The 16,549-nt window shown below is 44.5% G+C and overlaps 1 protein-coding gene across 1 annotated transcript in view; it reads left to right on the forward strand.

Annotated features, from left to right (window-relative positions):
• The window catches only part of LOC146810055 (peroxisomal acyl-coenzyme A oxidase 1-like), a 350,345-nt gene that overhangs the window by 138,662 nt on the left and 195,134 nt on the right, over positions 1-16,549 (forward strand). The window lies entirely within an intron of this gene.

Consider the following 16,549-nt stretch of genomic DNA (forward strand, 5'->3'; position numbering starts at 1 on the left):
TGAGTGATTGTTCGATCTTCATTACTGTGTTTATTGTATTAATTGTGTTCAAGTCCGAGTAAGAATCAAGTAGCAAGGTTTAAGATGCCGTTCTTTTCAAAATTAAGACAGATAAAAACTAGAAAAGGAATACTCGAGGAAGCCGTTCCCATTCCACCTAGGGACACTCCAGGGTACTTTATGTACCATAAACATGGCCTAGATGCCGTATTATATCTCGATTTGTGGGTGGACTACACCAAGGATTTAGCAGAGAATCAGAGATGGCCCGCCGCTGGGACATGGGATGCAGATTGCATCATGAGAGTAGAAGAAGCATTATGGAAAAAGAAAGCCAGACAGTCACAGAAAGATGCCATTGAATTATGGCGTAAAGAATCGCATAGACGCACAGAGAAAGCACTCAGAAAAGAAGAGAAAAGTAGGGAGGATTCAGACAAAGCCCGAGAAAACGTATTAATTGAGGAAGGTATCCGAGCAAAAGCAGAACAAGTAGACAGACAACGAAACACTCTTATGAATGGTATGTATCCTCTTCTGGCCGAGGGTTTACCTAAGGCCACCCTGGAAGTACCGAAAGATCTGCCACCTCCATTGCTTCCGACTAAATTGCTCCCCAAGACCGCAAAGGACATTTTCCTTTCTTCCTATTTAGACGATGTAGCCCCCGAATATGTTAATGCTCCGCCGCCACGCACACCACCTGCTAACGGCGCTCGACCCCGAGATAATCTGCCCCCACTTCCGCAGCAACATACTCCTCCTTCCGTTCCAAACCTTCCGCCCGTTCCTTCACTCCTTCCTGCATCTATTCTTCCTACCTTACACCCAACGAATCCTTTTGGACCTAGCACCTCAGGAGGTGCGACAGGAAGTTTTCATACGCCGCCATCAGTGCGTCGATTGACTTATAGGGATTTAGCACACCAACGTACACCTCAAACAGCGAATTACGACATACTTAAAGAGCCTCTTACAGACTGTAGATATGATCCAGTGCCCGGTAAAGACAACAGAATGATGCTATCATCAGTACGTCTACGACGAGTTGCGAACTATTTAATGATATTACCAGGAATGATTGATCATCTAGACAAAATATATCACTTTGTCCAAACAGGGCAAGGTCCCGAAAGTATTGGCGAGGCCATGGCATACCAGAAAGTGGACACGCAAAAACTGTTGTTACGCTTCTTCATAAACTGCCTGATAAGACACAGAGATAGGCCAGGTGTAGACCCGGAAGAAATGAAAGCACTTAACAAATGGGGTCAGAATATAGCGGACGGAAAACATGATAAACAGAATAGTATAGAAAGTATGTACCGAAGGATCCGAAAAACAGTAGAACAAATATGTGAAAGAGAACAACCTGAACGAGAAACAGATGCAGATAAGACTGAGTCCTCGGGGGAGGAGGAACAACTAGAAATGACAACAGGACAATTACAATTACCAGCTAGAGAAATGATAGCTTATGTAGGTAAGGGAAGATCCTTTAATAATTCAATACGTCCGATACGTCCAGAAAGTAAGAGAATTTTTCAAGCAGCCATGTCAAATCCAAAGACCCCTGAACACTTATTTCAGGCTACTGATAAAATACTTCAAGAACGAATGGGGTACCATGTACTCGATTCTATGGATGAACAAGAATTAGCCAGGTCAGCAGTACAATGGGCTGACAGTTCTGATAAATATAGTGATGACGCGCTAGTACACACGTTTTTGAATCTTTCACCAGACGAACAGCGTTTAGCTGGTATGTACATGATACAACACCTCCTTATATTGTATAAAGGTCAACATTCCGATCCTGGTCCCCTACCTGATATACTGATAGAACTACTCATGAATAAATGGAGAGGTCTAGGTACCGATCTAATTAAAGTACTTCTAGAATATCGGCACAGATATAGTGCCTTTTTGTGTCCAGAGCTTGATCCAGCTCCCTCCATGGAAAGAAAAATGTATTACATAGACAGACAGAATCCCTTACGCGAAGTGCACCCAGTTAGAAATGATGATAATACTTTTAGACGCGTGTTTGTGTACACGCCTATAACTAAAATAGAACTATTGGAAATGAAAAAATTAGTGCCCAGCCATGACAGGGATCCAGCAGGTTTTCACCGTGAAATAAAAGACATGTTACTCATGGGTGATTATACCTATCCTGACATTATGAAAATATTAAAAGTATTATTGCCTGCCGGTATTTACGAGAAACTAAAAGAAAAAGAATGGGAGGTGGGAGAACAAAAGATTGATTGGGCAGCATTAGAAAACGAAGAAAATGCCCGAACTGCAGGCCTAGGGCTTGGGGACAAAACTAAAGCATTACCAGGATTATTAGTACAAGTATTGCCACGTTTATTAACTACGAAAAAGGAAGACTGGGGAGCAATCTCAGCTTGCAAACAGAAACCCGATGAAGACACTAGTGATTTTTATTCCCGATTTGAAAAATGTTTTGGTATTAATAGCGGCCTGAAAGCAAGTAGCGATTCATATCCACATCTTTTTGTAACAAAATTAGTTGAGAATTCCTTGCCCCAGGTTAAGAACAGAGTATTGAAAGTAGAGAGCTCTTGGCAAGCTAACACCCCGTCACAAATGTTACAAATGTTACAGTACCATCAGAATAGAATTAGAGAAGAACAAGAACATGAACAAAGACGTATGAAAGACACGAAAATGAAAATGCTCGTCGCCCAGTCAGTTCCAGCTGACAGCCATAAAAAGGGTGCGACACAGTCCAGTAATTCAGCGGTTCCTGTTAAAGGGACATGTAACTATTGTAAACAGCCAGGTCATTATATAAACGATTGTGCAGTTCTGAAACATAATATCTCTACGGGTAAAACCAAGGAGAGACCGCGTCCACCTAGACAGGATCAGATCCAACCACAAGTACCTCAGAATGTACAGCCTATGCCAGCTTCACAACAGACCGTAGCGGTACCACAACCACAGCCTAGTGTCGCAACACAAAACACGACACAACAGATGTACCAGTATGCACAAAATGACTATCCCGATTATCAGCGATACACATGAAACAGCCTAGAGAGGGAGGTTGGCTTGCCTCTTATTGAGGTTCCTGTAGATCAAGAGGGTCCTTACGTACATAGTCAGGTATTAGGGAAAGACAGAAAGTTTTTAATTGATACAGGGGCAAGCAGAACTACTATAAGTCACGACGAGGTTCCAGGGGCACCCCTCTCAGGCTCACAGAATGTTTCCCTTGGATTTTCAGGAAAGCCTATTGTTAACGAAGTATCGCAACCTCTTCCTCTTGCAGTTGGTCCATTGACACGGACTACAGATTTATTGCTTACAAAATCATGCCCAGAAAACTTGTTAGGTATAAAGACATTGAAAGCTCTAGGAGCTGTAATATGTTGTTCCCCGGAAGGGGTACGACTATTTTTGCGTGACTTTAAAGGTCACTATGTATTTAGAGACATGGATCACCGGTTACAGAATGTCCCTGCACATTTATGGGCACAAGGCCCCACTGATGTAGGTTGTATGCATATTACACCATATCGAGTTACACTCAAAGCAGGAGTGGTATTACCACGAATTCGACAATACAAGTTACCTCCAGATGCTGTAGTGGCTTTGCTGCAAATCATTGACGAGCTCATTGCACAAGGAGTGGTTGTGGAAACCGACTCCAATGTATGTAATTCTCCTATCATTCCAATTCTTAAACGTACTGATCCAAATGCGCCCCCAGTTTATCGATTAATTATTGATCTGCGCGAATTGAATAAATGCATTGTACCACAGTATCCCGTGGTTCCAGATATCTCTTCATTATTGACAGCTATTGATTCAGAAGCAACGTTCTTTACTGTAATTGACCTCAAGAACGCCTTCTTTAGCGTCCCAATTGATCCGGAAAGCCAATATTTGTTCGGATTCTGTTTAAATGGACGAAGCTTCAAATTTGCACGCGCACCTCAAGGATTCACAGAAAGCCCCAGCATCTATAGCCAAGCACTGAAAAGACAACTTGACAGTATCCACATGCCTGTTAACACTGCCCTGCTTCAGTATGTCGATGATCTGCTGATCACCGCCCGAAGCGAGCCCGAATGTGAAAAAGCATCACTGACGGTTTTACATTTTCTGGCCGACAAGGGGCACAAGGTGTCCCCTTCGAAGCTGCAATTCTGTGTTCAGCAAGTTGTGTACCTTGGGCACTTGCTGTCCAAAGGGGGGAGACAGCTCACACCTGACCGCATCCAGTTAATTGTAAACATGCCACCACCCAAGACACAAAAGGAGGTGCGGGCCTTCATAGGTCTCACTTCATACTGTAGGCAATGGATTCCCCAATATGCATTTCTAGTAAAGCCACTCATTCAGTTGACAACCCAGGAGGCAGCGACTTCGACTGTCCTCCCTTGGACTCAGGAACATGCACAAGCTTTTGAAGACTTAAAGAAAGCCTTATGTCAAGCACCTGTTTTAGCGACACCATGTTACAGTAAGCCTTTTACACTTTTTGTTACAGAACGCGAAGGTACTGCCTTGTCAGTACTCACTCAGGAACAAGCAAGTTCACACAAGCCGTGTGCTTACTTTTCTAGCACATTAGATCCAGTAGCCCAGGCTCTGCCTACGTGCCTGAAATCAGTCGCAGCGACAGCTTTAGCGATCAGACAAAGCGATTCCATAGTATTAGGACATCAATTGATAGTGCAAGTTCCACACTCCGTGGAAGTTCTTTTAAACCGAACTCAGACTCAGCACTTGACTATAGCACGACTGACAGGTTATGAATTAACATTGTTCCAGCCACACATAGAAATCAGACGCTGTAGTACATTAAATCCTGCCACACTTTTGCCATTAAGTGGAACAGACCCATTGGCACATGATTGTATTGAAGTCATTACTATTACGACGAAACCCAGACAAGACTTGACAGACATTCCATTACCAGATCCAGACCTGACACTTTATGTGGATGGTTCATGCATGAGAACAAGTACAGGAGAGTTAGTGGCCGCTTACGCAGTCACGACAGACACCGAAATTATTGAAACGAATTGTATTGACACATTGTCAGCTCAAGCAGCAGAGCTCATCGCTCTGACACAAGCCTGTATTCAAGCCAAAAATAAAAGAGTCAACATATACACAGATTCACGTTATGCATTCGGAGTTGTACACGACTTCGGAGTCCTTTGGCGAGAGAGAGGTTATTTAACTTCTCACGGTGCCAACATTCAACACGGTCCCCTCATTCAAGCTCTGTTAGATGCAATACATCTGCCTACTTCAATATCCATCATGAAGTGCAAGGCCCATACAAAAATTACCGATATCATTTCCCAGGGTAACGACCTAGCAGACCGAACAGCTAAGCAAACAGCACAGAATCGGACTCATGCAACTGACTTGACAAAGACAATAGTTCCAACATCGACACACTGCATGACAGTTAGGGATCCCGCCCTTGATGTAATTGACATACAGACACATGCTACACCAGAGGAAATCAAGAAATGGACTGAACTAGGAGGGATCCAAACAGATCAGGGATGGATGACGAAGGGAAAATCTACATGGTTTCTCCCCGACTCCATGGTTCAAGTTATCATTAACACAATACATAGTCCAGCGCATCTAGGAGAGAAAGCTATGTTAGACAGTATTCAAAACATTTGGTTTAATAAACACTTACGAGCTGCAGCCAAACAGAAAGTGCGTACTTGCATGATTTGTTGTCAGTTCAACCCAGGTAAAGGCGTTCCTGTAGAGCAAGGTGGATTTCAACCTCCCGATCACCCTTTTGAAGTCCTCCAGATGGATTATATCCAGATGGAACGTTGTCGAGGATTCAAATATGTCCTCGTAGTTGTATGCGCACTTTCCCGTTGGACAGAAGCATATCCAGTCTCAGATTACACTGCCCCGACCACTGCCAAGCAGCTGGTTCGTGAATTCTTCCCACGGTATGGTTTGCCCCGTATCGTGTACTCAGATAATGGTCAACCATTCTCATCCGAGCTAATGAAACACATTTCACTCCTGTTAGGCTATCAATGGAAATTCCACTGTGTCCGGCATCCCGAGGCAGCAGGTCTCGTGGAGCGTCATAATCAGACTCTGAAAATACGACTTTCTAAAATCTGCAGAGAGAAAGGCGTCGACTGGATAGTAGCTTTACCAGTTGCGCTCTTTTACATGAGAATGATAGCACATTCTCGAACAGGGCTATCCCCGTACGAGGTGGTCTTCGGTAGGCCACCAAATATGTGGGGGACGCCTATACCTCGTAAAATCACTGATGTTGATTGTAATATGCTGACAGATTACCTTGCTTCCTTGATGTCTGCACTACAATCTTGCCGTTCACAGGTAGCTGCAGCCTTTCCCGACAACACCGAGGTGAAGCCCCATGAAGTGGTTCCCGGAGACTACGTATTTATAAGAAATTTCGACAGGAGGAGCCCGCTGGAGCCTCGCTGGCAAACGCCGAAATTAGTACTCCTGACCACGAGGACAGCAGTGAAGATTGAGGGTCGCAAGGGTTGGCTACATTCGAGCCATATCAAGAAATTTCATGGACTGCCTTCTGATTTGAACTCTCAGCCCTACCCTCCTCCACAGACTGACTCAAAACTCCCCCTGGTCGAGAAAACTGCTTCCCAGGAATATAAACTGAAACTAAGGTCTAGCAAGTCAGACAATTTGATTGTTTAAGTCCTCTCCTAGGTGAATCGGTTAAATTAGTCTCTGACATGTATTCCTCTAGACCGAAACAGAGAGAAAGATAGACAGAAACAGCTCAAGAAACGTGCATATTGTAAATTACTTCGTAGTCACTGTATAGTGACATTATTGATTATGTTTTTTCTAAATCTTCTGATTATTGCTGCAAGTATACTGTTGCACATATACTCCCCTATTTTCAAGCGTGCACATTCTGCTTCCGATGTTACTGCCAAACACTCTTTTAGCGAATTACCTCCACATGAGTTGCCCTACAGACTTGCGCTGCGCAATAACACATTCATTAGTATGTTACATCACTCCCATCAGGCCAACAACGCTACAAATTGTTGGATATGTGGCCGACTCCCTCCCTACCAGAAATACAAGGGAGTTCTGCCCCTCTTTCGATATCCATTCACACACAATGGTTCCTGTGGTGCATGGTTTAGTTTGATTAATTCTTTAGATTCAAATACCGTAGTTTACCAGAGCAACTGGGTATGGGGAAACCTGAACTTAGTTTTGCTTAAAGCCTGCTACCCTAACAAGGAGGGACTTCCCAAAAGGACAGGAACTGATCTAGAAAATGAAGTATATGGATTAGGTAATTTTACACTTAACCTCATGATTCTGAATGTTGAATCCGAAGCCGCACCAGTCTTGCCTGCTATGTCCGTATTACCAGTCAAAGGTGAATTATGTGCAAGAAAGAATGGTTCAGTACACCTGGGTCATAGTAAATGTACTACTGTGATCGAATTCAGTGATCAAGGCAAGTCTTCATTTAGAGCTTCCCGTCATTCCTACTTCATTTGTGGTCATACCGCATATATACGTTTACCTCTAGATTGGGATGGTACCTGTTACATTGCATTCCTTCTGCCACCTGTTTTCCTAGCCCCTCCTGATTATCATAGAAACACCCATCTAGTACACAATAGACCCCAGAGAGATCTCCCGATTGTCGACTACACTGAAACGGCATGGGAACAATATACAGACTTCAATAAAGGTCTCTTCCCCTACATAGGTGTTGTCTCTAATAGTAAATTGATACGCAGATTAACCAGAACCCTTGAAGCAGTAGTGAATGAAACTACCTCTGCCCTAGGCAACTTAACAGAGGAGCAGTCTGCGATGCGGATTGTTGTTCTCCAAAATCGTCTTGTCCTTGACGTCATCCTGGCCGATAGGGGCGGAGCCTGTAGAGTCATCGGATCGAGTTGCTGTGTTTTCATTCCAGAAAACGCGCCATCAGTATATAAAGCCATAACTCGTCTTCATAAGATTGCAAGTCAGATACACCAGAATCCAGGCACCTGGACGTGGTCCGGTTGGTTCTGGAGCGTGTTGTCAGCCTGGGGATGGAAAGTCCTATCCTTCTTAGGTATTGCCCTTCTCATAGTATTCAGTTGCTGCCTGTGTCTACAATGTGGACCAGCGATTTGCGGCCTGTGTGCCACATCATGTATTCCACACTCAAGTTCTCATTCAAAATCCCGGAAAAAGAAAGAAGAACAAATGATGTTACATGAACAGATTGATGGATTCCTGAGGATCGATATCTCATGAAGGGTCCGTAGGGGACAAGGAGGGAATGAGGAAATATGAATTTTTATGATCAATTGTGTCCCCTATCTTAGACCCCAACGGCTCCATGTACATGCTGCAAGTACATGTATGTTCCCTCCACTTCCAGCTATGAAGACGCAAATACATATGCGTCCAACGTTAACATGTCCTCTTTCAGATCCACCATGAATGGGTCGAATATTCCGTTCCTAAGTATGCCTTGCCACCGTCTTTATATAGAGTACCTTTCACGTTTTTCAGCTCTGGCAAGTTAGGCCCTGAATTCTGCCATCGAGCTTTTCCTGCTTTCTGCCTCTGAATGCTCCAGCCTGGACCTGCATCTGTATCCATGACCTTTGTCTTACTTCCTGCGCGGCTAACGGTGCCTGGCCCGGCCTGTTGCCTGCCAAGACTGTATTCAGCCTTCAAGTTATCTGCTCCGCTCCTCGAGAAATGCATTCCTGTCTAGTAGTTTAGGTAAACATCCTCCCAGCTACAGAGCAAAGGGCCCGGCCTTACTGTCTCCGTGCAAGTAATTCATAGCTCCTGTTACCATGGTAGGCCCATGCCCCCTCGCATCTCATGTAGACACGTAGACACTTATACACGCACTAGAAGTCAGTATAGGATAGCCTCTGCCTGAGAGACCTTTCCTTCCAGATAATACCGTTCCTTAAACACAAGATATTAGATACGATTTGGGATTAGGTTGTTCTGACATCCCAGACTTCTGTCTCCTCATGTAGGGCTAAATGTCAAGTCCCCTTCACCCTCCAGTTACACGTCAATCACACGTCATGCTGCTGCACGCGCACCTCTGCCATGTATTTCTGCTGACATTGCAGGATTCTCTTATGGATCCACCCACCTGTGACATCCTCATAATGACGTTTCTAAGTACACGCCCATTGTAACGCCTTTTTCATTACGTATGTGTACTCTTATCTCTCCTCTCAACTGTTACGCCTTCTGCACCTGCCTTACTGAAATGCATTGACTATATATATGACAACCTGTCAATAAAGTATTGCTCTATCCCTTCCCGAACCTTCGTGGTGACGGAATCCGATTGCCTGGTTCGAACCAATTCCTTTGTAAGGAATAAATCCCCTTCTAAAACCTCAAATACCACGGATTCTGCCTCTTATTTTTACTGAGTTATTCTCATTGAACTTTACCGCATAAATTAAGTCTAGGTAATTTAAATTTACCACACCGGCACCTGGGGCAGTTTGGCTTGCCTGTGGCGTGCGAGCAGCGCACCTGCTGTGCGAACGCACATGCTTTACGAACATATAGCCCATCCTCAAAAGGTGGTGTGGGTAGGCGGGAAGAAACACACTAGAAAGGTGGGGGGGATAAGAAGCGACCTGGAGTTCAGCAACTCCCACCTACTTGTGGAGGTGCCCCTTCAAAGTAGGTATACTGGTAAATGAAAAGAAAACTAAAATAACTGTTAGAAAATTAGCACATCAAATAGAACATTTAAATTATTATGGTAGGTACTGTAAATAATAATAAACTATAACATTGTAAAAAGGTACCTACCTATCTTGACTGCGAGCAGCAAGAAAAGTGAGAAGTCAGCTTGCTGCTCCCAGTAAATTATTATCAAACTGTACTATGTCTCATAGGCTTTGACCTCTTGATATCACTGTGTGTTTTTGTTTTTCTTCTAGTTTTACCTGGGGAAAAGTAGTAATATTATTTATTTGTAGACATTCATTGTACATCTAAGCTGTTTACACATTTTGTATGTAATCCAAAGGGGAAAAATGGGACAAGAAAGTTAAAAGGCCCTGAAGCAAAGAAAATGAAAGAAAAAACTGGAAATACTATTCCTCTGCATACCTTAGGATTACAGACATAAATGGTACAGTTATAAATCACACTTTTATTCCTTTTTCATTTCATGGTTGTTTTATTTAATCCTCTTCAGTGGATGGTGTTTGTTTGCACTCCACGTAGTTACTGGGGTTCCTAGCCAACACGTGTTTCGTTGCTTAACAAGGGATAAACCTGCGACTTCTTCAGGGCTAAAAGAATATACAAGTGTACATGCTTGTTGCATATATAGGTATATTCTCATCTACATATGCACACCATAGTGTTTTTTGTGACACGAGCAAGCCGTAATTTAATAAGGTGTATGTTTGTGGAAACCCATGCGAAATTCTGCTCTACTTGAGTGAGATCAGCTTGTTCCTAGCATCTATAACTTATATAACGGGGGAATCACTCTCTCTATATATATACATTTTCTTTACTTTCACAATGTTATTTACATTATACATTTTTCTCCTTAAACTTCAGGCGTCTCATAGCGTGATAGAGTTCATCGTGAGTAAGAAGCTCTTCAAACTATGTCCCCTGGAACGTCCTGCCATGGACCCTCATGTTGTCAAGGCCGTATAGTTCAGGTTGCATAAATATATGATGTGCTCCCATAGTGCACATTTGTCGAGTAAGCGTAGAAATACGACACCTATAGTCTTGAGAATTTCTAGGTACAAGGAAGGTGATCGTATGTCAGCATCAGATTTGTGAACATTTATAAGCTGAAGTTTCGAGGAATATGCCCTCGTTTTGTTCCTACCTTAAATTTGGTGATCATTCCGACCCGAATTGGGTTCTGGGGAAATGTCCCGTATTTGGCTCGTTGCCTCAACATAGCCAATAAAACGCGTCTTCTCTCCGGTCCCTCTGTCCTTGTTAGCGAGCAGGTGCTTAAACCTGGTGCCCCATCCTAATATTAGAGGGAGAAATAAAGTACTCTCTTTACTGTCGCTTAATGCGTGCCCCCACTAAATCCAAGCCCCATGTAACTCCTTACCGGCAGTGATTTAAGTTGGGATCGTATTTCCTTGTCCAGAGGATGAAATAAAACAACCATGAAATGAAAAAGGAATACCAGAGTGATTTATAACGGTGCCATTTGAGTCTGTGATCCTAGCGTGTGCAGAGGGGTTTACCGTATGTATGGCCACATTGACCGCACGTTTGGGGATTTGGTGGTTAGCCCTACCTTGAGGCACCGTACTGAATTGGAGTTAGAACCAGTTTTATTTTGCAATAATCCCTTGGAGCGCCACATTCCTGTTACTCGCCAGCACTTTCTGTGTAAAAAGAAAAAACAGGAAGGTGAGTCGGGCAGAAGCGCTGGTGTGCACAGATCTCCAGGCCACAATCCTGTTCAGGCACAGCCGCTGGAATCTGCAAGTAACCCAAGGGGGCACGAGGCCGGAAGTGAAAGTATGTGCCACATGCAATGCTTCCACAACACGGGGCATACCTTGATGTTCATATTAGTGTAAGCATTGCACACTAATCCTTCTCTTTTTTCATGAGTCGCTGTTGGCTCACACGGTTGACTGAAATCTGTGCTGAGGTCAAGGATTTGGAGCGTGTTTAGCACTATGCCATCACCTAAACCTCACCACTTAAGCTTTCCTTCTACACCATGTACAGGACTTAAATGCATACTGTTAATCTATGTCATAGTTTTCAGATCATACGTTTCAATGCCCCTAAGGCACTTCCTCAGCCTTCCATACTTCTGAAGTTGGTAATTTAAGTACCATTTAATTGGATAATAATACCAGTAATCCACAGTGCTTAAAACTATAGAAAGGGGGAATGACGCTCTACATGAAATAGTTTTACTACACCTACACCATCTTATGCCTACACCACTTTTATCCTAAAGAACGCCACCTACATCTTAGTCCCCAGCAGACACCACCACCATGTCCCTCTCTGCCATCTTGCACCTACCACACGATTTCATCTACCCACCACCATTCACAAACATACCACAACTTTGTTCAGTGCAGCTGCACTCATGCACATCAAGGACACCACCATCTTTAACCGGCCACCACCAACATCTCACACTTAAACCCCTATTCCCTTCAAAACCACCTCACCCCATATTCCTTAAAGCATCACTTAACCCCCACCCTGTACCCACACAAGCACCTATCATCAACCCCTACATCATGTGTACTATAATGCACATTTCATCTACACCCCGCACTTCCTGCATATTACACAACACATACGATGCACACTCTGTAGCTCCACCTGCCCTCTATACCCAATGACCACCATGTGCAACCTACTCAACAAGACACAGCCCCCGCTTCGACATGCACCCTGCACCATCACATGCACTATCTACACCATCGTCTTTCTTCTGCTCCTTATGCCTTACTTTGTCATATACACTGAACACTGCTCCCGTAGCCTTCAGCCCCTGCTTATTAGTTACATCACCAACTTCATTCTTTACACCATTTTGTACGTTATCACCTACAATGTGCACCAAAACCAACACCACCACAGGTTCACTAAACACTACACTACCACTGCACCGCCACACCACAATGTAAAACATGTCAAATGTAAAACCCGCACCTCTCACTGCCTCTTATTTGTTTTCTGTCGTTTTTTTATTGGGCATCCAGAGCATTTCTTTCTTTTTTAAATGTATTTATTTTATCTTTTGCTTTACAACACAAACATTAAGCCATCTTCGAGCATCACGTTAATAACATTTGCATTATGAGGTAGATCTATATATTTAGATATATACAAGGAGGAAGACAAATGCATGGTTCCTTGTATAATTGTACTGTTCTTCATATTCACACTGCCCGGTGTTCATATTCAGTTCTTAGGAGCATATTCAACCAACAGAAAAGAGAGCATGTGTGTCTAAAATGCTGTGCAGATCAAATCTATTGAGGCTATTAAGAGTGTGGTCGGTTTTAGTTGGATAGATGTATCACTTGTAGCTGGTAAGTGAGATGACAACACAGACAAAGAAGTATATGACATTATACATTGCACAGACATAGAATTATATATTACATTTATTTAAATTTTGATCGGGGATGATATGAGGGGTTATGAGCGCTTGGATGAGTGAGTGAGTTGCCTGTCAGCAATGTTTGATCTCCAGCTAAAATGGTGGGCTTTGAGAGTGATCTTGAATGTAGTTAGATGGGAAGTGGCCAGTAAAGGTGGCCCAAAAGGCTAGGAGAGGTGAATGGTGGTTTGAAGCAAGTTAGGAGATGAGGACTGATTGTGGGTAGAGATACCAAACTATGGTCTCCTAAATGGTGGCCACAGACCTTGGGCCCTATCCCTGCCCCTAAGGAGCAGGTGAAGAACTTGGGAATGTGGTTAGATTCTAAGCTCTCATTTGACCACCATTCCAGGACGGTTGCCGGAAAGTGTTTTGGTATAATGAAAGGCCTCCGGAAAGTTCTTGACGTGCTCCCAGTAGCGGCTGGGAAAACCTTAGTCCACGCACTTGTCACCTCTCGTTTGGACTATGGAAATGCACTTTATTTGGGCGCCAGCAGTAAAAGCATGCAGAGGCTACAATATATTCCGAATGCAGCTGCCCAACTTGTCCTGATGCTTCCTAGGAGAGCCTCATTGAAAAATGCGCGATCCACTCTACACTGGCTCCCAGTTAAAGAACGAGTCTCCTTTAAGGCCCTCTGCATTAGTCACCGAATCCTTCAAAGGAAGGCCCCGATCTATCTCCACAATCTTCTGTCCCCCTACTCTCCCTCCAGGGCCTTGCGGTCCTCGGGCGCAGGCCGGGTGCAAGTTCCTGTTATAAAAAGAACAAGAATGGGGGGACGATCCTTCCGCTACCTTGCAGCTAAGCAATGGAACACTCTCCCCTTGGACCTAAGACTGGAACAATCCGAAACCATTTTCCGAAAAAAATTGAAGACCTGGCTTTTCCAGCCAGATTAGTTCTATCAGCCTTCTTTCCCTCATGACCCTTACCACGTATTTGAGGCTGGTCCAATTTGGCCGCAGCGCGGGAACATACTAGTTAGTATAACCAGGCGCTTTATAAACCTCATTATTATTATTATTATTATTATTAGGACTCAAATAGTGCATATTTGTAGTAGGGACGTACTTAGTGACGAGGTAATACGAGGGGCTGTGGAACATCTTGAGGACCTGGGTTTGTACTTTTACTAAAGGCCCCATTTCTGCCTGACAGGAACTTTGGATGGTGCTAGTAAGGATAGTTAGGTCCCCCTAGAGAGGTCCCAGGGCAAAGTATATGACTCTGCAATGTTGGTAAAATGAGTATTTTTAGGTTGTCCTGTTTCCAGTGTTTATGTTTTTGTGGATTTCAGTGGTGGTTTATCAGTGCTTTCCAAACCCTTTGAAATCAGTGCTTATCAGTGGTTATTCAACTGCCAAACCCCCAAAATAGGCAAAAACTGTGTTCTTCCAGTGTTTACAAAACATGTTGTTTTTTTTCCAGTGGCTGTTATAAATCACATATGTAATTTGAAGGATAAATAATTTCAGGGTGTGTAATATCTTCCTACTGGCAGTGTGTCCAATGGATTTGTCTTAGACTGTGATAAGCATAGAAAGTTTGTGTTGCACTGACACATACTCACATCTCATTACCTGCCACTCTCTATTAGGACACTGTCTGGTTTATAAGACTGTTGAGTGATTAAAAAAGTAAGAGTGCTATATGCACATGTCTTAATAAACAGATTTCTGGACACAGTTGGGGGTCATTCACCTACTCCTTACTGATTACTATGACATTGTGGGGATGGTCAAACCTGCCAACAGCACAGAACCCTGCAAAGTCTTTACAATATGAAATTACACCTGATTACTTTGTAGCCCTGCATTCAAAGGCACCTAAAATGTGATGCTATTAGCAGCTCACCACTGCTTTTCTACCCTCTTTGCCTGACTACATTAACGTGGTGCTGCTGTTCCGTGGACATTCATAGCTGCCAAGTGTCCCAAAGTGTTTCCAGAGCCAATGTCTCACTTTAAGTCTGTTACGACCTTTTATTGATATTGCATTGTATTCTGGGATTTGGAATTTTGCTGTTAACATTGGAAGTATGGCCCCAGCAGTGCATTTGGATAAGAAGTCAGGATTAGCAGGCAGTATCACACATAACACTGGGACACCTTGCTGCTATTAATTTTGTTGGTATATGGAAAGATTTGTGTCATGTTTTCACCACTATCAATCAATCAATCAATCAATCAATCACTGAGAGGGTCTCAAGGCGCTGGGGAGGGGGGGGTGCTACTGGTCGAAGAGACAGGTCTTGAGAAGTCTTCTGAAGGCCAGCAGGTCCTGGGTCTGTCGTAGGATGGTGGGGAGAGTGTTCCAGGTCTTGGCGGCGAGGTAGGAGAAGGATCTGCCGCCGCCGGTGGTTTTTCGGATGCGAGGGACTGAGGCAAGGGTGAGGTTGGCTGAGCGGAGGCTTCGGGTGGGGGTGTGGAAGCTGAGCCAGTTGTTGAGGTAGGTGGGTCCGGTGTTGTGCAGTGCTTTGTGTGCGTGGATCAGGAGCTTGAAGGTGATCCTTTTGTTGACGGGAAGCCAGTGCAGGCCTCTCAGGTGAAGTGTGATGTGGCTGCGGCGGGGGACGTTGAGGATGAGTCGGGCCGAGGTGTTCTGGATGCGTTGGAGTCGTCTCAGGAGCTTGTTTGTAGTTCCTGAGTAGAGGGCGTTCCCGTAGTCGAGTCTGTTGGTGATGAGGGCCTGGGTAACGGTTTTTCTCATGTCGAGGGGGATCCATTTGAAGATCCTGCGGAGCATACGGAGGGTGTTGAAGCAGGACGCGGAGACAGCGTTGACTTGCCTGGTCATGGAGAGAGTGGAGTCGAGGATGACCCCCAGGATGCGTGCGTGGTCCGTGGGTTCCGGGGCTGTGCCTAGTGACGTGGGCCATCAAGAGTCATCCCAGGCTGATGGGGTGGGTCCGAGAATGAGGACCTCTGTCTTGTCTGAGTTCAGCTTCAGTCTGCTGTCCTTCATCCAGTCGGCTACGGCCTTCATTCCTCTGTGGAGGTTAGCTTTGGCGGTGTGGGGATCTTCGGTGAGGGATATGATCAGCTGGGTGTCGTCGGCGTAGGAGATGATGTTGAGGTTGTGTTGTCGTGCGACCTGGGCGAGGGGGGCCATGTAGATATTGAACAGCATCGGGCTGAGGGAGGATTCCTGTGGGACGCCGCAGATGATCTCGGTGGTTTTGGAGCGGAAGGGTGGGAGGCGGACGCTCTGGGTTCTGCCGGAGAGGAAGGATGTGGTCCAGGCCAGGGCCTTCTCTTGGATACTGGCGTCATGGAGGCGTGCTGATAGGGTGCGGTGGCAGACCGTGTCAAAGGCTGCTGATAGGTCCAGGAGGATGAGGGCGGCTGTTTCTCCTTTGTCCAT

Source organism: Triturus cristatus, chromosome 7, assembly GCF_964204655.1.
Source record: "Triturus cristatus chromosome 7, aTriCri1.1, whole genome shotgun sequence".
NCBI lineage: Eukaryota > Metazoa > Chordata > Amphibia > Caudata > Salamandridae > Triturus > Triturus cristatus.